Source organism: Sinocyclocheilus rhinocerous, unplaced genomic scaffold (genome assembly GCF_001515625.1).
Source record: "Sinocyclocheilus rhinocerous isolate Xijiao unplaced genomic scaffold, SAMN03320098_v1.1 scaffold514, whole genome shotgun sequence".
NCBI lineage: Eukaryota > Metazoa > Chordata > Actinopteri > Cypriniformes > Cyprinidae > Sinocyclocheilus > Sinocyclocheilus rhinocerous.
The window spans coordinates 64,700-70,408 of record NW_015658605.1 but is presented as its reverse complement, the minus strand read 5'-3'; the positions used below and the strand labels follow the sequence as shown (position 1 = coordinate 70,408).

The 5,709-nt window shown below is 36.5% G+C and overlaps 1 pseudogene; it reads right to left on the bottom strand.

The window, feature by feature from the left end:
* Nucleotides 1-554: 554 nt before the first annotated feature.
* LOC107722758 (phosphatidylinositol 4,5-bisphosphate 5-phosphatase A-like) overlaps nucleotides 555-5,709 on the bottom strand; it is an 18,432-nt pseudogene continuing 13,277 nt past the window's right edge.

Sequence of the window (5,709 nt, the reverse complement as noted above, 5' to 3'; positions counted from 1 at the left end):
TGCAATGTCTGTTACAGTTGGATAATACAGGAATGCCTAGCATCTAACAGCACAGCAATTTGGCAGCTCCAGCGATTTAAGCACGAACACACCTTAAGGGACCGTTCACACAGAATGCGTTTTGCATTCCACTGCACTTCTTTTCCAAAGTTTTTTCTACATAAACTTGCACTAGACTGACATTTCTGACCAATGCATTTGCATCTTGCATCTCACATCTTTTTTTTAGCATTCTAAACCCATAGCACTCAAGTTAGAAGTTATTCATGTCTCCAGACCTTGCGTTTTTATTTTTCATTCCACTGCTTTAAAAAACAGAACCACGTTCTGCGAACCAGCCCTTATAGTGCAAAGTCACTGGTGAATGCAACATTTAAAAACAAAAAAAACGTACGCGCTCAATTGAAGCAGGTACATTTTTATACACATAAGCTACGATTGAGACACATTTACAAAATAAATTAATTGATGCGCATCAAAAAAAGTCATGTGACCGATCTCATTGCACAGCATCTGAAATGTTGTTTTAGTCATTCTGAAATGCCTGAACCAAAGTTTGTAGTCAAAGTGGTTTGGTATAATAACCTATCAGAATTTTTCACAATTGCATTGCCTTCAAATGCAATATAACATGACTGCGTTCATTGCATTTTGTCTGCATGCTCTGAGGCACAAGTAATTTATCATATACAAAAAAGACCCACAGAGGCTTCTCCCACTGCAGAAAATGACCTTTTTCTTAGTGATATTTGGCGCCAGTTTATCAGGAAGTGACGCTTTTGTTCTCTTTGTCTCGCTGGATGGAAACAGTGCTTTATTTGTGAATGTTTTATGCGATATTCCAAGTTAAATTTGCAACTTTGGATAGAAACATAGCTTACGATGCTCAACTAGAGTTCGGAACAGAGCACTAGAAAACTTAAAGAGGATCTGCTCCAATAAATCCAGTAAGAACCAGAATTGTTGTTGTTCTATTGTGCACCAAACCCTGGTTGATTCTGAAAAAAATCGATATGAATCAATTAATATTGTGCATGTATATCTAAGATTATTTCTTAGTGTTTCAGGTTTAGAAGAAGAAGAATTTGAATAGAATGACTACACAGAACAGGCACAAACAATTTAGTCTGCCCTCTTGTGTTTGCTGGAGGGAACGCTTATTTCTGCCCTGCAACATATAAGACAACATCTCCAAACAACATCACAGGACAGTAAATGTACAACGACATCACAGACCCAGCAGAAACCGGCGACCCCGGCCTTGAGCTGATATCTTCCTCCAGAGAAGGTGCTGTGCTTAGCTAAGGTTCCTCTGGCTTGGTTGCATCTTTTCCTGAGTTAGAGCTGTCATCCGCAGCGGCTGGCCTGCTGGAGCTGGAAGGTGCAGAGGTGTCTTTGGAGTACGGTTCGTCGGGGTTTGCCGTCGGTCCTTCGGCTCGTCTGGAGCTCCAGCTGCTGCTCTGCTGCTCTTCAGTCTCAGGGCAGGAGTCACAGGAGTCGCTCTTCTTCAGCTCATCATCAGACGTGAAGTCGGAGCTGTCAGACGGACTCAGACCAGCTGCGGTGGATGCTGGCAGTTGAATCTTAGGTGATATTAAAGGACATGAATTAGCATTTATTTTAATATTTTCAGTTTTCATTTGAACTCTTTCCCCTGCCACTGACAGAATTTCCCGGCTTTCCATGTTTTCACTATTATATGGTAGGATCTTTGGAAAGAGGAATGAATCTTCGGATTGAAACACAGGTGAATAAGAAACAAGCGATCAAGTATGTAAGCAGATTCATATGTAAAATAACGTGATCATCAAACATTAGACAGCAAATAAATCAAAACTGCCTAACGTTACAGAATGAAATGTCGATCCAGGAAGTGATTTAGGACTGTGAAGCTTTGGGGTGCTGATGGACTCAACCTACTCCATGTTTTGATCAGCGTTCTGAATCTGATCTGGATGTAGTCTTTGACAAAAATGCGATTTTGTTCAAAATGTTGTTTTTTTCATGAAACTTACCCACATTCAAGTGTTGATAAAAAAAATAATGCATGAAGCTAGAATAAAACTTTTTTTTTTTAAGCAGAGGCTCTGTTCTTTCTTTTGACATGTTCAGATATTCATACAACAATATATATTTATATTCCGGAGGCCATGAAAGTTTTGTGAAAATTATCAAAAATGCTGGCGGTGGCTTGAAACTTAAAAATAAAATGCTGGCAGGTAAAGTGTTAATTTTAGTTTATTTTTTGTGCACTTTTATCTTTTTTTTTTTATAATTCTATTTAGCTTTTATTTTTTTATTTCAGTTTTAGCAATTTTAGTACTTACTTAACCCTGTAAAGCATGACATATGAAATAATAGTCAGAAAAATCTACTTTTTTGAAATGGAACATTTTATTAAAGATTAATTTTAGAAAAAAAAATCTCAAAAATCTCATATCAGGCTTTTATGGCTCACATAGTATGATATAGTGAGAATCTGGAGCTCAGACTTGAGGAGGAAAAAACACCTCAATTTTATTCAGAGGTCCAAACTGAGCATGAATATGTAATTTGGTGCCGATGCCGATTTGTCACTCTATATCTCCCAATAACATGTCTTGCCTATATTTTTATATGCAATGCAATGCAATGCAATGATGATTGAAATATGAACAAATACACTTTCCTCAGAAAGCCTGATAATTGATACTCAAATTTGAACATCATTTCTAAAAATGATGTATGGATAATCAAGTAAACCTAAGTTGCTTAAGTCCAGTACGTGTTCATCTTAAATAACATTTACTAATCATTTTTAAAAAAAAGTTATTTTTGCATTTTATGGGCTTCATCTTATTTTATTTCAGTTAGCTGTCATTTACAATTTTTTAAAGCCTTTTAACCTCATTTTGAATCTAATATTTATATTTTATTTTAGCTTTATTTCAGTTTAAGGAAATACATTTAATAGTTTCAATGCGAAGAGTTTTATGGTGCATAGCTAGTACATGCTGGAGTTAAAAGCTAAAGAGAGAGTGTACCTGGAATGGCTCGGTGACGCCCACAATGGAGCTCATATTGTTGCTATAATAACCCAGTATGAAGTCCCCTGAATCCTTTGGCAATTCTTCCTCGGTAAAAATCACCTGGAGAGTCCAAATCAAAAACTCCTCAGTAAAATTCACAAGCTTCAATATGTGACTTACTTACACAAGTGAATGTCTTTTTTGTGCAACTAAATGTATGATTTGCCCTTACTTGGTGCTCCTGTCTCAGGAAATCAGACTCTTCCTGCTTGGCCCAAACGTAACTCACATAGTCTTTATGATGTTTAAACCCAACCTGTGAATATACATTTTTGTACATATAAACACAACTCGAGTGACAAAAATTATATCTGTATCGCTACATTTACCATCTTACTCCGACATGTAGATGTTCAGAACTGATGAAATGATTGAAATAACCTTGTAAAGTCCAATCCAGTCCCAAGAGCTTCGAGGAAAGTTGGGTGCCACCTTGAATTTGGCCACTGCATCTGATATCTCTCTCCATTCATCCTCTACAAAGAGTGTTACCAAAGCCATGTCCACCTTATATGGGAACTGCAAGGAACATCACATTAAACACATTGCACAAACCCACCATTAAAGTTGCTCTCAATAAGTGTATGCAATCAAGACAGGTGAACAGCAACCTAGTACATTTATAACACTATCCTTGAGTATGTGTAACTTGGCATTAAAGAAATAGTTAGCTTCGGCTACAAGCACTATGGTACATGCATGGGATGATTGTTTTTTACATTTTCATCTATGTTTATTGTATCTGTCCCTAACAAATAAAACATTAATAATAATAGTATATTGCTTGACGTCAGTGTACTGTATGTATGCAAAAAAAAATTAACCCTTTACAAGTCCTTAACTATTTTTAGTCCATCTGAATCTGTTTAGAAGCATGATTTGATTCAAATGAAAAAAGTATGAAATTTCCTTTACCTGGTATCATACGTGTCTGTACCCACATCAAACTTATACGTAGGAGGGAATTTAATCGGGCCCTCGTGAAAGCCTTCGAGCACAGTCTCACTGTCTTTAGCCATATTCAGCTGCAGGACAAAGAGGACAACTCTACATTTAGTGTCAGCACAGGGAAATATATAGATTAAACAAACATATTTATAATGCATTGTGTTTTGTCAATGTCTCGAGCTAAACTAAAGTTTAAAGCCTTGTACAAAACAGTCACTCCTTCTTCAAAAGCATTTCATATTTTCATAATTTTGACATAATGTTATCTAATGTTATCTCATAATGTACTCACCTGGTCTTTTTCCCATAATGTGGACAGTTTGTTACTGTCAATGGCTGCTTTCACAACTTGCATATCCAGGTCGTCGATTCGGAAGTTCAGGTCTCCAAACCAGAAAACCACACTGCAAACATTTATCCCCGAGTCACATCACACAGATTTCAATATTAGTTTCAAGGTCATATGGCCAATAAATTTCATGGATTGGTCATATAATCATAGCAAACTCTACTAACATAATCTCATGAGAAAACACAACAGATCTTACAAATTGTCAATTTAAAATACATTTGTACAATTTGATTTATGTAAAAATATAAATAGATCTAACCATCAGTAGAGCATGAGCACATGGTACAATAACATACGAATGAGACGCAAATTCACCAGAAAGTAACATTTCCAACTACAGTGTTTTGTAGTAAATTAATTTAATGACAAGAAAAGCATGAGCAGAATTAGACATGGTTAGCTTTGTCTAAATAAATAAATGTTTTATTGTAGGGACATGTTCTTTTATTTTAATTTTGCAAAAAAAAAAAATCTAACTGTAGACATACAGAAAACTGTATGTCTAATATAAAATCTGGGACCAGAAGCAAAAGCAGTTGAGAAGCAAGTCATCCCTGAGGGAAACTAATACAACGGCACCATCTGTTGGTGAGATAAATAATTATGAATTATAATAAATGTGCAAAGAATTGTGGCTCACTTAGTTACACTTTCTTTGTAAGGCCCTGATGGGAATTAAATATGGGTGCAGTAATAACAATAATGTGTTTATACTTTGTAAATCGCATAGTGTGTGTGTGCACCTGGTATTCATCACGTTATGGGGACCAAATGTCCCCACAAGTATAGTAATACCAGTAAATTTTGACCTTGTGGGGACATTTTTGAGGTCCCCATGAGGAAACAAGCTTATAAATCATACAGAATGAGTTTTTTTGAGAAAGTAAAATTGCACAAAGTTTCCTGTAACGGGTAGGTTTAGGGGTAGGGTTGGTAAAGGGCAATAGAATATACGGTCTGTAAAGTATAAAAACCATTACGCCTATGGAATGTCCCCATAAAACATGGAAACACAAAATGTGTGTGTGAGTGTGTGTGTGTGTGTGCGAGTGTGTGTGTGCACCTGGTATTCATCACGTTATGGGGACCAAATGTCCCCACAAGTATAGTAATACCAGTAAATTTTGACCTTGTGGGGACATTTTTGAGGTCCCCATGAGGAAACAAGCTTATAAATCATACAGAATGAGTTTTTTTGAGAAAGTAAAATTGCACAAAGTTTCCTGTGAGGGGTAGGTTTAGGGGTAGGGTTGGTGTAGGGCAGTAGCACATACAGTTTGTACAGTATAAAAACCATTACGCCTATCGAATGTCCCCATAAAACACGGAAACCCACCATGT